The sequence below is a fragment of the Ascaphus truei genome, chromosome 7, assembly GCF_040206685.1.
Source record: "Ascaphus truei isolate aAscTru1 chromosome 7, aAscTru1.hap1, whole genome shotgun sequence".
NCBI lineage: Eukaryota > Metazoa > Chordata > Amphibia > Anura > Ascaphidae > Ascaphus > Ascaphus truei.
Window position 1 is genome coordinate 78,221,410 of NC_134489.1, and position 19,146 is coordinate 78,240,555.

Below are 19,146 nucleotides of genomic sequence, written 5' to 3' on the forward strand. Positions count from 1 at the left end.
ATTTTTTACAGGCCACGCCTCTTTCCATGTGGCTTTGGCTCCCTCACAATACCCATAGCGGGTATGGCAGTCTTCTCTGAGGTTGGAGGAAGACAGGGGCTCCTAAGAATGTTAGAAATCCCTGAGGTGGAGAGGGATTCCATGGATGCACCTGGGGTCGTTTGCATGAAAAGGGCACGGAAAGTATCCAGGTCCTGTTCCATTGCCCGGGTGATTATATTTAGAGATGCTGTGACTTGGACTAATCTGTTAATGACAGCAGTACTGTGCGGGTTGATGGCAAAGAGCATTAATTGGCTATGATGCCGGGCTACCTGCTCCCGCCAACGGCCTGCTTGCTCCCTTCTACAGGCATTAATCCCTGCCCTGGCTTTAATATGGGCAAGATGGTCCGAGATGTTGATAAATTATGCCCACTGCATTTCAAGCAGCTCTCTCTCTGGTGTTGCAACAACAGCGCACCATGAGAGACTGAAGTGTGCTGGCTACTTACTGGAGTGACTGGACAGGCAGCAGCGGGTGCAGCTGTTTGAGTAGCCACTGGTGCAGCTGTGGGGGTAGCGACCAGTGCAGCTGTTGGGGTAGAAGCTGGGGGAGCTGGAGCCTCGTCTGTGCTCTCATCCGTGACCTCCATGAGGGGATTTACTCCTCAACCAGGGGCTCTGCAGCCACGGGCACTGCCTGTCTTGCCACAGCCAAACAGCGTCTGTATGATGGTGCTGAAAAAGAAACACATCATATCATCAAATACATTCATACACAACATGGGTACATGTAAACACATTTGGCTAGATTTGCTATGACCAAACAGTCATTTTGTAATCTGTCTATTGATTTATAGAACATGTTTGCATTAGAATATATAGAGTCCCTGATCCACAAAGTTTTGCCAAACTTTGGAAAGCCCTTACTCCCATGCACATGAATGAGAGCTGAGGCATGCTAGTTTATCACCCTTTTGTGGTTCAATTACATTTATAGTTACCTGTCCTTTTCAATTATGTCCTAGGCAGTCAGTTACATTAAGTACTTGAAAAGTGACTATTTCTAACATGTTTGCAATGGCTAACATCAGAAGTCTGGAATGTATTTAGACATGAAGATGATTTGAGGGACACAGTAAATAGGTAAAGCTGTGGCGTAATCGTTAGCAGAAGAAAGAGAAACAAGAACCATCAGTGAACTTTAAGACTATGGGGCCTATGCTATAAGCGTCAATAAGCCACTTATTGAGCACTTATCAGCCAAAATGCCTACTGCTATTCAGTAAGCCTCGATAAGAGGGCGATAATAGCATGAATCGGCAAAAATTTCAGCCGTCATAAAAAAATCGCCGGGTGACCGGCGATAAGCCACTTATTGGCAAGTTCTGAAACTCGTGCAATTCTAGTAGCCACAATTAGGTTATCGATGTTAATCGCAGCTCTAGAATGGCGAGTTTCTCCCAAAATCCTCACGCCAAGAAAAGTTGGCGTGAGGCTGGTGAGAAGTTGCTGAGAGGCGGGGATACGGGACTTAGGAAAAAAATATGCTTTTTTTCTGCATTGGATTGATGCTGGGGGTCTCCGGAGCTGATATCCATTAATATCAGCACGGAGACCACCGGCATGAATCCCATGCAATACAAATGCATTTACAGTCAACTTCATTACCTTAGCACCTAACTGCTAAGGCAATGAAGGGGTTAACCCCTCCCGCTACCCACCAAGGGCCAAATACCCCCTTCACACACCCCTGCCACCCACAATAAACACTAATACCCACCTCCTCTACCCTCACATGATTGATACCAGAGGCCGCGGGGGTCCTCAGGTGGTCCCCGAGGGTGTCTGTGGGCCCTTGGGTGGTTCCCGCGGGTGTCTGGGGGTCCTCAGGTGGTTCCCGTGGGTGTCTGGGGGACCTTGGGTGGTCCCTGCGGGTCCCCATTGGCCTGCAGTGCCAATCCTGCGGCCAAATGTTTTTGCAATACATTGAAATAAATACACTCCCCTCCCCCCCAACACATACAGTACTGTAATGGGCAAAATAACTATTATCCAAATATTGATAGTAGCTCATTTACCCATTATAAAATCAAACATTAGCCAGCTAGCATAAATCAAGTAAATAAAACTTTCTACTTACCCCTGTCATCATGAAGGGCATCTTCATCAGCATACTCCAGGTCCATGTCCTCCGTTGCCAGAAAGAATACAAGAACAAGTACAATCTAATGGCCCCCAACCCCTTAATCACCTAGCGTTTAATAACCGCTATATTAATTAAGGGGTTAACCCCCCATCCCCCGCTACCCACCCTGGAAGCCTAACTACCCACCCCGGGCCCAATATACCCACCCTGTACCAATTGATTGGCATAGTGGTACATCATATCCATATAATATGGGCATTATAAGCCACTATAGCAGTCAATGGTCAGCCTAATAGGCGTCTCTCTCTGAGCAGCTCTCTCTGCAGCTGAAAGAAATCGCTGGGAAAGCCCTTTTCAGAGAGGCGATCTTCACGTTGCAGGCTACTCGCCCGTTTGGGAATTTTGCTATCACAGGTAATCGAGGCTTTCTGAATACCGTGATAGCAACGCTCAAAAAACAGGCGATTTAAGTGGCCCAGCGATTTTTTTTATGGACGCTTATAGCATGGGCCCCTATGTGTACTGTATTGTCACTTATCTGAAACACTTCTTCCCATTATGTGTTATTTGTATTATTTGTTATTTATATGATTGTCATGTGTATTACTGCTGTGAAGCGCTATGTACATTAATGGTGCTATATAATTAAAGACATACATAAATACATATATTATCAGGTCTCTCTGCATCCATGAAGTCCACAAATTTGGGTAGTCTCACTACCTGGGACTGCTCCTCCATACAGCTCAGGTGCAAGGTGACAGATGGTTCCCCTCAAGTCTTACTGTAACGCTCGGTCTGCCCACAAACCAGACGAGACCCCGGGACTAAGGTGGAAAGGAGTGCCCTAGCAGTAAACGGGGGCACGGCCGGAGTGTGGAAGTAGCGTAGATGGTCCGGGTAACAAAAGTAGAAAGGGTACCGTACTTGCCAACTCCAGCGGTGGAAGGTAAAGTCTGTAAGCCAATGGTCGTGGAGTGGAGAGAGCAGCGTAGAAGATTGTCCGTAAGCCGTGTCCAGGGGATATAGAAGTCTGCAAGGTAGAAAGTCCAATGCCAATTCCAAGGGGTACCAGAGAGCAGCGTAAATGATGTCCAAAGCCAAAGGTCAAAATCCAGGGAGGTCAGCAGAATATCCAGCGACAGGAACTGAAAGACAAAAGGGGCCAGGCAACAGCAGACAGCACCAAGGTACAGAAGCTATGCAGAGCAAAGAGGAAATGGTGAGGGGAGACTAAATAGGGGGCTGGGACCTATCAGAGGAAGGGGAGGAATGGAGGAGTGGCCCGAGGGAGGACCTGATAGGGGAGAGGTGCCTGGGCAGCTGGGGCCTGTCAGAGCAAGGGGAGGAGCGGAGAAGCGGCCCGGGGAAGGGCCTGATAGGAGAGAATGGATTGGGGGCCGGACCTGACGGACCGGTGGCAGGGAAGTGCGTGATGTGTATGCCGCATCAGCGGAGGCGGAGTCAGGCGGCCGGCGCCAGCAAATTGAAGCCTGGGACCCGAAGTATGGAAGCAGCCGTGGAGGGGGCCGCAAGGAGTGAGGAATGCCGTTGGGGAGCCTGGGCGGCACGGAGCAAAGGTAAGGAGGCGCTGGAAGCGGGTGTACCCGCAGCGCGGATCCTTACACTTCCTTGCCTGGGCTTCATGGTCAGTCAATATTTTTTTTACTGTGGACTTGCTGTGTGCCCACAACTTCTTTAGCATGTCAATTGTGTGGACAGTATTGCCAAGAGCATTAATGCACTCCAGCATGCACCCCCAAATGTGCTGCTTCTCGGCAGAGAGACCCCATTAATTTGGAGTGTTTATCCACTACTCTGTCGATGAGCCTTTCTAATAGAGGTTATGCGCTCTCCTCAGGCATTTAATTTAAATGACGGGGGACCGTGCGAGGCCTCTAAAAACACACTTACCTTCCAGCGATGTGTCGTCATGGTAACCCGGCGTCAAATGACGCTGCGGGGTAACGAAGTTTGCGCACCCCTGCTCTATAGGATTCACTGACAAAGGTTTCACAGTATTAAAGTGGTAAAACATATTGGAAAATCTTTTTTTAGAGCTCACACTCCTTTTAGTACACTGTACTGGAACATATGGATAGTGGTGCCCAGCGGCGGATTTCAAAATCCGCCTCCCCTAGGCACTTGTCTGTGTCAGCCGCTTACTTTCTGCTGCCCTCCTGCTCCTTTGGAATCCCAGCGTCAAATGACGCCACTGACGTCACGAACGTGATGTTACACGGTGGCGCATTGCCATAGAAATGTGACGTCGTGACGTCATTTGCCATCACGCAGTCACGTTGCCATGGCAACGAGACGCCGTGTGATGCCACATTCGTGACGTCCACGGTGTCATTTGACGCTGGGATTCCAAAGGAGCAGGAGGGTGGCAGAAAGGAGGCCTCTGACACAGGCAAGTACCTTCCCGTTAGGTCCAATAGGTCCGGTAGTGCGGTAAAAGCATATCGAGGCGCCCCCATATATTTCCGCTCTAGGCCCTGGCCTAATGGAAAATCTGACACTGGTGGTGCCCTGTATGCTGTCAGGTCTGATCCTGTGGTAGATCTCATTGTGCGAATAAATTCAATGGTAGGAAGGCAGCAGGCACAAAGTTGAAGAAAAGGTTTCTATATTGAATACACATATTCCTCCTATCCATTTTGGTCCCAGCTGGTACGAAACACGTAGGAAGACTATGAAATGTTCAATAAAGAAACCTTTTCTTCAACTTTGAGTGTCCGCTGCCTTCGTACCATTGGATTAAAACATGTTGGGCCATGATTACTAACATAAGACACCTTACAACACCATAAAACAACTTGCTGCCAAGTGAAAGTTTTTTGGCAAAGAACCGCATCACTTGTTATTCATAGTACAGTAAGTGGCATCATTTCCTTTTTAGATCCTCAAATTAAACGTTTTAACACTAGTTTGAATCATTCACTTCTATGGCCATGTGTACTTTCCAAAGAAAATGATGAAATTGCTCATTCGTAATCAGATTAACAATTCTTTGTTAATGCTTTAGACAATCGCCAGGATTTGCTAAACTCTGATACGGGTTAACACAGCACAGTGCAAGTTCACTTTAGCTGCCAATGACAGTTAACGCATGATCATAGTGTGATAACATGTAGGAAATCTCACGCAGTGTCACGTCATTATATGCAGTCATATAATTCAGATACCACAGTAAAATACCATTGTTCTATGGGCATTGTCCTACCGTACTAGGCAATTTGCAAGTTGGGCCTTATTTTGCTGATTTCTTTGTTCTTATTTTGCTTATTCCATCAAAGTGGGATGGTTGGAATGGTTCAGTAATTTTCCAAATTTCTTTAAAGTGCATCATGTTAATTGTATTTGTACAGTATTTCCCATACACGTAATGCAGCTATACAGCACTGCTACTTAATATCTACTTGGCACTCTGATGTCTCAAATACATGGTTATTGCTAGTTTTAGAATGTGGAAAAACATACAATCCAATCATTAAACTGCACTTCTACAGTCACTAGCTATAAGCCGTATACAAAGGTTATGCTGAAAGCCTCCTGTTTATTTAGTATATTAAATCCATGCAATGATTACGTCATAAAAAAATGTTCAGGGACAACATGTATGTAGAATAAAATATGTAAATTCGGACTTTTAATTTGCCTCACCTCGTGTTCCATGTTATGCTAATAAAATGCTCTTTACGATACGTAATAAAGTGGGAGATCTGGCAAGATGTACATTTAGTACATTAAGTGCAGCTGGATAGATGAAAGTAATTTTCATCTTCCAAGCTTTTATAAGGCTTTTATAGATATGCTCAGCAGAATGATTCATGTTTTGCATTTTAATTAAATGGTTTGATATCTAAATACAGTATAAGCTCTGTTGTTCCCTGCATTTTCCTCACTACTCAGTATGGAGTGCAATTATATTTGTGTATACAGGTAGTCCTCGTTATTAACATTTTTACAATGAATGGCATGTCCAACGCTTTACAATGCAACCCTATGGGATGTTTTTCGACGCTGGAATGTGTTGTACGATGCCTGAATGCGTTATCCAACGCTCACCGCCACTGATTAACATGGGACTCACTTTACAACAGTTTCACTATCCAACGCTACTTCCAAAACGGGTTCTGTTGGATAACCGAGGGAGTAGAGGGGGTGGGTAGTAGGGTGTCTATTTATTGCCAATGTGGCTATCTGTGCCCCAATTGAGGATATTCTATAGGTAACCACAGTGACAATCAATGGATACAATGGCTTCTGTATGTTTTTAATATTATTGAATTTTATTGCACTGTATTGTATATTTGAATGGGCATAAGTGCTATTTGCCATATTTGACTAAGAGCACTTTTGCCCATTCCTGTGTGGTGTTGTTGGTGGTACAGTAGATGAGTGGGTGAAGCTTGTAGTTGAGCGGGTTAGGTGGTTAGGCCTCACGGGAGTGGTTAACCCCTTCATTACCTTAGTGGTAGAAACCGCTAAGATAATGAAGAGGTTAACGCCTTCCGCAACCATCCCGGGAGGCCTACCCATCCACCCTGGGGCAACTACAAGCTTAACCCACCCCCTCTACCACCAACAAACCGGGTAAAGCTATTTAACCTCTTCATTACCGTAGCAGTTAGCCCTAGGTAATGAAGGTGTGCTTTCATTTTAATAACATAGGATTGAAGCAGGGAGTCTCTAGAGCTGAACCACATTAGTTTCCGATCCGGAGACCCCCTGCTCCCCGTGGTACAGACCCCCGTAGGGGATGCTGGTATATCCTTCAAGTGTACATCTGCTGCGTCACGTGAACTGGAGATATAAACTCACCGGAGGTAAGTTAATTTCACACGTTAAGCCACTACAAATTAGTGTGGTATGGCATTTTTTTACCGAACGCTGAGAAAAAATGCGATTTGTCTTAGTGAATACCGCTTTTAAACAAATTTCATAGCGTTCGGTAGGAACAGGAAAACACATTCGATAATGCAATCAATTTATCGAAGATTAGTGAATTAGACCCTGTATCTATGGAGATATTATGGCCTGAATACATCAAGCTCCAGTAAAACAAAAATGTGATATCGACAGAAAAATGCATTATTTTTATTGCTATACATCAATGTTGCACTAGTAAAAGTTACAAAAAGTTTTATCAGGTCAGTTAAAGCAGCAGTTCAAGCAATATTCTACATGTGTATTTTTATTTTTTAATAAATCGGTTCTGTACTATGAGAAAATACTTGTAGCATTTAAAAAATAAAATGAATTTATAAAAATACATTTTTAATGTTTCTAATGTAGGAATCATTTCCAAAGTGACAGCCCCCTTCCCCTTCTGATAGGTTCTGGCTCTTGAGCCCCGCCCTCTCTCTAGCAGTGCACCAATTGTATCTAGTAACTGCCCAGTCAATCATATTCCACGACTACATTGCCCAGAATGCTGTGCAAGAACTGAATTAAATACGGAGCAAGTGATCGATTACAGGAGAATGGATCGATCTGCAGCTTAGCGAATCAATTGTCAGTGTGCAGATTGTATTGATGCACATATTAAATTGGGAAAAATATATATATTTTTTTAAAAAACGGCAGCTTGAACTGCAGCTTTAAAAATATTGAATCTGTTTTAAAATCTGCATTATAGATAGTTTGACTAATAGGGTTAGGTTTGTTGGGGGAGGGGGTGGGTGATGGGGCTAGTTGCCTGTGGTTTGTTAGGGGCCCCGGGGACAAGGCTGGGGCATGGGTTAACCCCTTGATTACCTTAGCGGTCAGTAAAGTATTTGCTACCCGTCAAGGTAGCCAAGAGGGGTAGGTATTGTATTTTTTTTTGTCTATTAACCCCTTTGATGCCTGTGGTATACCTTGGTAGCAACAGACATAAATGGGGTCCATGTTATTTCAATTTTAGATTAAAAAAATAAGAAAAGATCATACAGAACCATATGATAGAATAGTAATACGTTCACAATGTGGTAATAAACACGTTATTAATGGGTGCGTTAATATCCACAACTCTTATACGGGGAAAATATTGCATCCAGTAAATTATTACCATAATCTTAATGACTTCCGTCCTAAAATTGTGGTAATAAGATGCTGTATTTTTGACGTTGCCAAGTGCGACATTATCTCCTTTTTAATGGAGCTTCATGTATCTGGACCTATGTAACTTCTAGGACAGGTGTGCACAAACTTTTCTGGGGAAGGGTGGGGGGAATGCTTACAGAGGCCCGCAGTCTTCCCCAAAGCATTTAAATTAAATGCCAGGGGAACGCACGAGGCCACTCTATGTTACTTACCTTGTCTCCGGCGGCTTCTGGCGACGTGTCGTCATGGCATGGGGACACATGACATCGTGATGTCAGAAACGCAAGAGACAAGGTAAGGGGGGGGGGGGGAGTGGGGCACGAGCAGGTGGTGAGAGCAGGCAGGGAGGTGCATATAAAAAAATGGCGCAACCCTGTCCTAGGATACAATATCTTTGGCACCAGGAGTTCAGCCAATAATAATGATTCAGTATAAAGCAGTATTCAAAACCATAACGTATTATTTGAAAAGGTATTACTTAACTTAGTCCCTGCTGGAGAGGTCTGTAATGCACTGAAATCTCTCAAATACTGTCTGAGAGTATAATTAATTGTTTATCTCTAAAGGGCCCCTAGCATATAATAATAATAATAATGACACAGCTTAATCATATGGAGTTGCTTGACCGCATAGTGCATAATAACTACATTTAATCAATTGCTTTGACTGGAAGTGTTAGAGAGGACTAGAGAGAGTACTAGATAACGTTTTGTCATTGGGTAACAAATAAGGTTAGGTCACTGAAAGAAACAAGTTAATTTGTCAAAACGGCTCTTTTTGAATATTCTATTTAATAACATCTACATTCCACAAGTGTAGAATGAAATGATGCACAAACCATGAGTCATATGAATAAAAAGCCGCTGTTAACACGCTGCATTATTTATGACACCCATTCATTTTAGAATAATTTGAGAAAATAGTTTTTAACAATTGTAATAATGAAGAATACATTCAGAAAGCAGCAAGCGCCTAGTACATAGGTTAGTTAGGTTTGCACATGCTGACGAAGAAACAAAGGATGGTTATTCCCTTACTGAGGTTTAATTTCTTCATCATCCTATGACAGATTGGGATCATGAACAAAAAACATAAGCAATTTACCATTGTATGCTTAATTATTTGTAACTGCAAAGATGTCAGAGAGACTGTCATATAATGATCTGTATGTATATGAGGACTTGCATAGTCTATGATCTATTTGTCTATTTAAATAATTTACTTGTTTGATACAATATTTTTCCTATTAAATTAATGTTACCCTTATAATTGTTTGGAGGGAAGAAGCACGTTGGAAAATAATAATTGTTTGTGACTGATATTAACACTTAATAGCATACAGTATATACAGTATACAGGGGATGATTAAGGGGGTAGCACACTCGTCTAATGAGTTTGAGTTTTGATCAATGAGTACAGCAACACATACAGTTCTTGCTGTTTTTGGGGGGGATCATTTAGGGAATTATACATTACCGAGGAAAGAATAATCAGCACTATTACATTTGCATAAATCAACATTGAGTTATAGAGCAATTGTTTGGGAAATTAACAATAGCAGCTACTGAGGGCCATGAAATATCATTTTACATCATTCTTTCTCTAAGGAACAAATGTGCAAATGTATGTATGTATGTCTTTATTTGTATAGCGCCATAAAATGTACATAGCGCTTCACAGTAGTAATACATGTCATATAAATAACATATATAAATAACAGATCATGGGAATAAGTGCTTCAGACATACTGTAAAAGTAACATTAAGGAAGGAGTCCCTAATGTTTTTTTAGAGGGGTATATGTGATCAGGATAAGCAAAGGATTAGTTCATGCAAATTGTAAAATAAAAATGTTTTGATCTACTAAATCATAGTTTTTTTCTCGTTTTCTAGACACTATCACTTCATGACCCAGATTTAAAAATTGATTATAAGGGGGTAATTCTACAGTATAGATGTTGTGACAATCAGGCTTATCAATATTCAGCATTCTAACACTCTAGCACACAAAAGGTTAATTTGAGTTAGAAGTAATATCTTACAAATACATGTTTTGTTTTATTGCGGTCAGGCCACAATGCCCTGGCCTGTTTTATGTGCTCGTGTCTAAAAGTGGGGTTATCTGAGTGACCTGGTCTGGGATTGTGGGTTGATTAAAATCGTAGATCCACAACCATTGTTGACAGTGAAGCAACCAAAATACATTGAAGGCATTTCAAGGAGACTCAATAAGTTTCGGACAGTGCAAGAGGGTGTGGCCAAGAGAGAACGCCCAAGGCCCTTACACATTTACTAATTATGAGATATTGGGCATACGATACATGTGAAATATATATGAGATATTGGGCATACAATACGATATGAAATATATATTTCTGACAAGTGAATTCAGCTGTTTAAATTAATACCAAATCTGATATGTTGGTCTATGTGACATACCAAATACTGTAGATATTTCACCCTCATAGATTAATTTTCCCCCTAACAATACGTGTGTCCACACGTGTACTTTAATTATACAAATGCAGCGGTGAAGGTGGCATCATTCTAGGAAATATGGGGAATGAGTTATAAGACATTTTATACTCTGAGGCATTTTTTATTCAAAAATCTAATTTTGACATCGTACAGTAAATGTCACAGGAGATGCATGAGTGGGAGTTAAGAACACATCCACAAAAGGTGGGGCTCATCTTTGTGACAGGCAAAGTCAGGATAAAAAACATTAATTTTGTATTATGTCACTAGACTTAAATATAGAGTTTTTTTATGACAAACACATGGATTATCTCATTTTTTATTTCAAAACCTCTTTGGAAGGACCTGATATTGTTAACGTATGTTAAGTTTTCTGTTTTATATCCCTGTTTATCCTGTTTTTATCCCTATTCTTGAAACTGTTTGCAATTATTATATTGTATGTTCTTGTAATGTTTCTTCTTTTCTGTAACTAAACAATGTACTATTTATGTATATTAAATCTAAAGTGTAATTTGTACTGTCTTTTGGGCTCTAAATGAATCTAATGCTTTTTGAAGAGAATAACCGCATTTTAGGACACATGTTGCTACATTGGGTTTTGTGTTAATTATACATTTTTTCCTAGTAAACGGGGACCAAGAACTCTGCAAGTAAAACTTGAAACTATTCTTGGTGTTGGCAGTGACTTGAGGTGTAGTGTGATGTTTGGGAGGAGATATTACTCATTTCAGTGACCCTTCAGGGAGATATGTGAGTCAGCTGGATAGCTATATGTATTAACCCATGTCGCATACACGTCATGTGCTCACAGGTGTGCTGTACAGGATAGACCTCAATGGCGATTTTTTGGCTGGAAACAGCTGCTTCAGCAGATATAGAATGGGTCCTAAGAGTCAGGCCTTTTTCTATATTGTTCCAAGCGGCTGTTCAGGAAGTTCGGGAAGTTTGTTGACAGAAATGGCTGAAAGGGAATTTTTGGTCAAAAACAGCCAGCTTAGACAACACAGAATTACCCCTTAGTGTTCCTTTAACCTAATGTCCCCTAATGATGTACCTGGCTCAGCATGGGCCCTGGCACATCAAAGGCGCTTGATGTACCAAGCACTTGCTTGTTTTCTATTGTATTTAATGCAATCCAGTGTTCTTATACATTATTGACCTCCTGGAGAGCCTCTTCCTGCCACTATTGTAGCATTACATGAGTTCCTTCCTGCAACATCACTAACTGGATGAACCACATCTTGACAGAGGATAATTAGATATTTTACATTACATAGTGGCTTAATATATATATATATATATATATATATATATATATATATATATATATATATATATATATATATCAAAACAAAACAAAAATATTAAGGAGCGCCTACTATAACAACCTGCCTAACTGTGAGTAGGTCAGCTACTGTGTTGAAACAACCTATGGGGTGGCCAGGGGGGGTAGTACATGTAAAATAGATCCTATGTTGCTAAGATAACACATATATTGTACAAAATACTTTAATAAAAAATGCTATAAAAAATGAAAAAAAAATATATATAAAAAATTAATAAAAAATATATTAAAAAACCTTTGGATAATACCAAAACCTTAAAAAATATAGAGTCCCGTTCCAATAAAGTGCATCCAGGTAACGGCAGCCCGTTTGAAAGGGATCACAACTCCCTTGTAGATACCTATGAAAGAAAAAGAGAAAAAAACAGGCGCACACCTAGTGCATTAAAGTAAAACAATCAGTTTATGGAACATTAAAAAACAGACAAATGCCCACTCACAAGTTAAACGGTAATATAGAGCAGTTATGAGATTGGCCCTCATATGCCAGTAGTAGCGTCCGGATCAGCAATGGAGTCCTGTCCTACACACACGTGGCGCAGTCTCCTTCACCGGAAGTGACGTCCTCCCGGTCGTGTGCCCCGCAAAAGGAAATCCCTCCGGGAACCAAAGCCTTCGCCTGCTTACTTCTGGCTGCTGCACCACCAGGAATAGTAGAGATATGCCCGCTCTTCTTGTCTGGCTCGCCGCTCACAAACTGCATTCGTAATAGTCCGTGATACACTGTATTCAGTGGGAAAGTGCCTCCTCCGTCTTAGCCACGCCCTACGCATTTCGTCATCAAGGATGACTTCATCAGGGGATACCCATTGGTTGTGACCCCACAGTATTTATAGCAAGGTTAATTTGCATGCACAATTGAAAAAACAATTAAATCGTTAATTACATGATTTGAACCACTCCATAGATTTGATATTTCCTTGTTGCATTAATTACTATGGAAAGGTTATGAAGACACCACTATTTTTGCAAAAGATGAAACATAGCTCATTTGTAAATATATATAGAATTGTAATTTTTATATACTTCAATGGATGATCAGACAGTAAAGGGATAAATTATGATATAAAATCAAACTAATAATTATATTTGAATTTAGATACCAATTGTGATATCCAGATTGAATATACTATTTGTATATATATATTACTTGAATACTTCATGATACAAAAGTAAATATTCCTTCACAATGAAAAAAAGTCTTGCTAATTGGTTAGGTCAGGGGTGGCCAACCTAACTGGGAGTTGGAGCCAGAATTTACCAGTGTCAGTCAAAGGGCCACAACAAAAATCAAATCAAATGAATACCTGTGTACACTGACACAAAGTATAACCTGACAGTGTCAGTGTGTAGTGACGTCAGGTTATGCTCAGTGTCAGTGTGTAGTGCCATCTGGCAACATACTCTGTGTCAGTATGTAGTGCCAACGTTATACTCCATGTCAGTATATATTGAAGAGTATAACCTTATGGCACTACCCACTGACACAGAGTATGTAGCCAGCGGCAGTACACACTGACACCAAGTATGTAGCAGCGGAAGTACACACTGACACAGGGCATAACGGCACTATACATTGACACAGGGTGAAACCTAAAAAACAGGAGATAGGGTCGCTCTTATTCTAAATAAAATAATTAAAATAAAAATAGATGCAAATGGATTAACAATATTAGTTAACCCTACAGTGATTGTGCACAAATACAACCGTGTGATAATGACTGGATGCTGAAATAGTCCCAAAGAGTTCCAAGGATGCTGATAACTGGAACCAGCCGTCGCTCAGCACATGAAAATTAATAAATAAAACAACATAGTGTAATATTGTTAGGAGACAATGCATCTTAGAAAAACAATAAACAAAACAATAAAGGATAAAGTGATTGCGCAAGCACAAAAAATAAATTAAAACTGTTTAATAAAAAGACAAAAATCAAATAACAAAAATACATTAAAAACATCCACTGATCCTGCGTCCGGCAACTATAAGAATCCTACTTACAAGCTGCAAGTAGGTCAAGCGCATTGAAATAACTCTGAAGGGCTGCTCCTCTGCTACAGGTGTGCTGCTGGGATGTCCTCTCTCCTACTCAGACCCGCTGGGTGTGCGGAAAGGACCACTGTCAGCTGGGGAGTTGGTTTTATAGCCTTCAGACCTCTCCTGCTCGCAATCTCCAGCACACTGCGCTGCCTCTCTCTCTCGCGAGAGAATCTGCCGTCGGAGGGGGCTGGTGCTGGTGTATGGCGCCAAACATTACTCGATCAAAGAGGGTATAGGGATGAATGCGCAGAACGCCGAGACGCAGGGTGTGTGACGTCACCCTACGCGTTTCGGGGATTGATCTGCTTCTTCAGGGGTAAGATGTTCGGAAATAGTCCCTGCACCTTAGATTAAATAGTCCCAAGAATGTCCACAATAATGGAAGTCATGTGAAATCCATCATTAAAATCACAACAGGCCTGTTCAACACTTCAAAAAGAAAGAACATATTAGTTCTATAATAACAAATAGATCAGTTTCATTCAGATTTCACCAATGAAAAGTTGCAAATAAGAAAAATGCAAATAAGAAAAATAAATCATAATAAACAATATCAATGGTAATGGTGGTACTTTCCGCACACCCAGCGGGTCTTGGTAGGAGAGGGAGAGGACATCCCGGCAGCATACCTGTAGCAGAGGAGCAGCCCTTCAGAGTTATTTCAATGCTCTTGAACTAAGCACAAAAAATGTGCTAGGTTAGTTGTTAGTAGGATGTGCAGCTTGTAAGTAGGATTCTTATAGTTGCCGGACGCAGGATCAGTGGATGTTTTTAATGTATTTTTGTTATTTGATTTTTGTCTTTTTATTAAACAGTTTTAATTTATTTTTTGTGCTTGCGCAATCACTTTATCCTTTATTGTTTTGTTTATTGTTTTTCTAAGGTGCATTGTCTCCTAACAATATTACACTATGTTGTTTTATTTATTCATTTTCATGTGCTGAATGACGGCTGGTTCCAGTTATCTGCATCCTTGGAACTCTTTGGGACTATTTCAGCATCCAGTCATTATCACACGGTTGTATTTGTGCACAATCACTGTAGGGTTAACTAATATTCTTAATCCATTTGCATCTATTTTTATTTTTATTATTTTATATAGAATAAGGGCGCCCCCATCGTCTGTTTTTTATGTCTGTTATATCGCTCACTTTGGGTAGTTAGTGATTTTTAGTTGGCAGCCCAAAATACTTATATCACCTTATATAGTTCTTAGGGTGTCTATATTGATATTTATCAATTATATTTTGAATAGCGCTACACAACCTGCACTTTTTCACAGGGTGAAACCTACAGAAAAAAAAAGGAAATATCGGCGCCAAAAATTAATTGTCATTTAAAGAAAATCCAAACCATAACAGTGTGCAGTCCAACTGAAGTCCTTAAATAGGTTGATGATATGGAAGTGAGCTGACAATTCTCATCAAAATGCAGTGCAATATAAAAGGGAAAAGAAAAGAAACAGATTATGGTGCAGTATGTCAATGCAAATGCAATGTCAATGCAAACATAAAAACATAACAGACTAACAACACATGACAAACAAAACAGATGAAAACAACACTAGCAAGGCTAAAAAATGATTAAAAAAACTATTTATTAAACAACTACTACTGCTGCGGCACAGTTTATTCGAGCATTTGCCCGTTCTGTGCCGCAGCAGTAGCCTGGCGCGCGCCCGAGAGTGAAGGGCGCGCGCCGAAGCAGCGGAAGAGCGCCCTCCGATCGGGGCGCTCTCCCTACCGCTGCCGGGTCCGCCGGGTCCCCCGGAACCCCCTGCCGCTGTCCCGCGATCGCGGGACACCAGGGCTCCCTCGGGGAGCCCCTGGACGCGCGTGCAGGGGGCGCACGCTCCCGAAGACGCGTGACCGCGCGTCTATGACGCGCGGCACGCCGAGGGGCGGCCACTAGCAAGCCGGGAAATCTCCCGGCTTGCGGATCTGGCCGCAGTGTGATAAACTGTGTCGCCAGTGTATAGCTGGGTGTGGGAGGGTGGCTGGCACACACCAATCCGGAGGGGAAAAATTGTAACCCTACTGTAACCCTACAATGTTGGATGTATACAGGCAGTAGAACTGGATACACATAGATGTTATGCCAAAGATGGTGACCGGAGCTCTCTCACGGGTGTCTCCACGTGGAGGGGATGGTAGGTTGGAGCACACAAGTCACTCGAACTCCAGGGTTTCCGGGCGGATGTGACGTCACATCCTAAGGAACTCCCGATGTCCCTCTCTCGCTTCTCGTCCCCCACGGCTCAAACTGCTGCTGTGCAACGTCCTCCACAGACCAAAACTCAGCTTCTAAGATACAAAGAATCTTCCCAACGCGTTTCGTGCGCATGCGCGCACTTCTTCAAGGGATGTGACTACCCCTAGGGGGTGAGAAATATCAGAAAGGGACTGGTCACACATAGTGTCTCTCACCATTTTCTTCTGTGTCATAACCAAAAACCTATAGGTTTGCGGTGTCAGGCTATTGAGGAGGTGTGTATCGATCCACGAGGGGGGAGTAGACTCAATCATGCCAGTATGCGGGAAGCATACTGGATCTATGAATTGAAAACACTGTCTCCGAGAGGGTTGAACATAGACTTTGAACTGAAGGCCTTTTTATAATATATTGAGAACATTTTAGGAGAGCTGCATTCTTTATTTATTTTTTATTTATTTTTTATATATTTCATGTTTTTAAATGTTTTTATGTTTGTATATATTGATGTTGTCATTTGTTGTTATTGTTATGTATCTAGCTAGGCTTGTTCTTGTGCTACCCTGATTTTGGCGATTATGGGGTTAAAGACAATTCTGACCATCCAATTAGCCAATTGAAAGCATGGACTAGGTGTATATATACCATGAAGCCCTATGGGTAGTCACATCCCTTGAAGAAGTGTGCGCATGCGCACGAAACGCGTTGGGAAGATTCTTTGTATCTTAGAAGCTGAGTTTTGGTCTGTGGAGGACGTTGCACAGCAGCAGTTTGAGCCGTGGGGGACGAGAAGCGAGAGAAGGACATCGGGAGTTCCTTAGGATGTGACGTCACATCCGCCTGGAAGCCCTGGAGTTCGAGTGACTTGTGCGCTCCAACCTACCATCCCCTCCACTTGGAGACACCCGTGAGAGAGCTCCGGTCGCCATCTTTGGCATAACATCTATGTGTATCCAGTTCTACTGCCTGTATACATCCAACATCGTGTGAGTAGGGTTACAATTTTTCCCCTCCGGATTGGTGTGTGCCAGCCACCCTTATACACCCAGCTATAGTAGTTGTTTAATAAATAGTTTTTTTAATCATTTTTTAGCCTTGCTAGTGTTGTTTTCACTGTTTTGTCTGTCATGTGTTGTTAGTCTGTTATGTTTTTATGTTTGCATTGACATACTACACCATAATCTGTTTCTTTTCTTTTCCCTTTTATATTGCACTGCATTTTGATGAGAATTCTCAGCTCACTTCCATATCATCAACCTATTTAAGGACTTCAGTTGGACTGCACACTGTTATGGTTTGGATTTTCTTTAAATGACAATTAATTTTTGGCGCTGATATTTCCTTTTTTTTCTGTATGCTGTTCGACTGACTGTACTGTTAGTTTTTGTCTGGCTGCCAGTATTTTTACTATTTCACCTTATAATTAATTAGGTAAATATTTCACGTTTGTTCTGTAGCGCTGTTTTGCACCGTCTTTTTTTGTTACAGGGTGAAACCTGATACAAAGTTCAAGCGGGGGGGAGGGGTTACACATGGTCAGGGGCAGATGAGGGTGTGATACATGGGCTGGAGAGAAGAGGGAGTGACAGATAGGGAGGGGGTGACACATTGGAAGGGCGTGACTCATGGGGTGGGTGATACATGGGGAAGGGGGATCACATGGGGAGGGGGCAGCAGTTGTGGTGATGGAGGCAATTGGTGTGACGTAGGGGAGCATTTGGAGAGACATGGGGACAGTTAGTGACAGAGAGGCAGTTAGAGTGACAGTGGGCATTTGGGGACAAGGAGGTGATTTATTTATTTATTTTATTTATAAAATATTTTACCAGGAAGTAATACATTGAGAGTTACCTCTCGTTTTCAAGTATGTCCTGGGCACGGAGTAAAACAAATAATACATGGTTACAAGGGGATGACATGTGATGGACCAGAGGGTGATGGGGGCAATTGGGGTGACAGGTGGGAAAGGGAAAGCAGTGGGGGACAGGGGGGAATGGGGTGTTTGTCCCTACCTTGCTCTCTAGTTTTCACAGCCAGTCCCATTTGGAGCTTCCAGCAAGCAAGGTGTATAATCACTGTATCGTGCTCCTTTGGAGCTCACCAAGGGTCGCTTATCATAGGTGCTCAGAAGGGAGCTGGTTAAGGGGCGCTCTGGCTTCTCTTCCACATCTCTATGGGCCTTCTGCACTGTCTGCCATCGGAGCTGTGGAGTTCCAACTGTATTTATTTATTTTTTACTTCAGGGGCCACAGTGGCCCCCAGGTCACAGGTTGGCCACACCTGGATTAGTTGTGACTGTGCAAAGCAGTAGTTAATGTCAAAAGGCAATCACCCCCTTGGTTGAAAATGAACATGATGATTGTATTAGTAATAGTGGTATGCCAAGTACCCGTAATTACCCGGTATCCGGCGTTACCCGGCACATTTCCAGCTACCCACATATTACCCGGACCCGGCAACTGAGAAGTGGGCTCGGCGCCGGGTAATACCCAGCGTCGGGTAATGTCAGGGCAGCTGGAAATAATCAAATTACTTATCTTTCCGAAGAAATCTAGGACCAGCAGCAGCAGTCCTGTGACGTGGCAGCATCAGAAGTGTCTTCAGCCGCCGGGGGAGCTGCCGGAATCACTTCCAAAGCATCGGAGCAGGTAAACAGTGTCTGTGTAAGCCACCGGGGAACCACGTGACCGGAGCAGGAGACGAAGCGTTCCTATTGGACAGCCGGCGGCTCACACAGACACTGTTTACCTGCTCGGTTGCTGTGGAAGTGATTCCTGCAGCTCCCCCGCCGGCTGAAAACACCTCTGATGCTGTCACCATCACAGGACTGCTGCTGCTGATCCTAGATG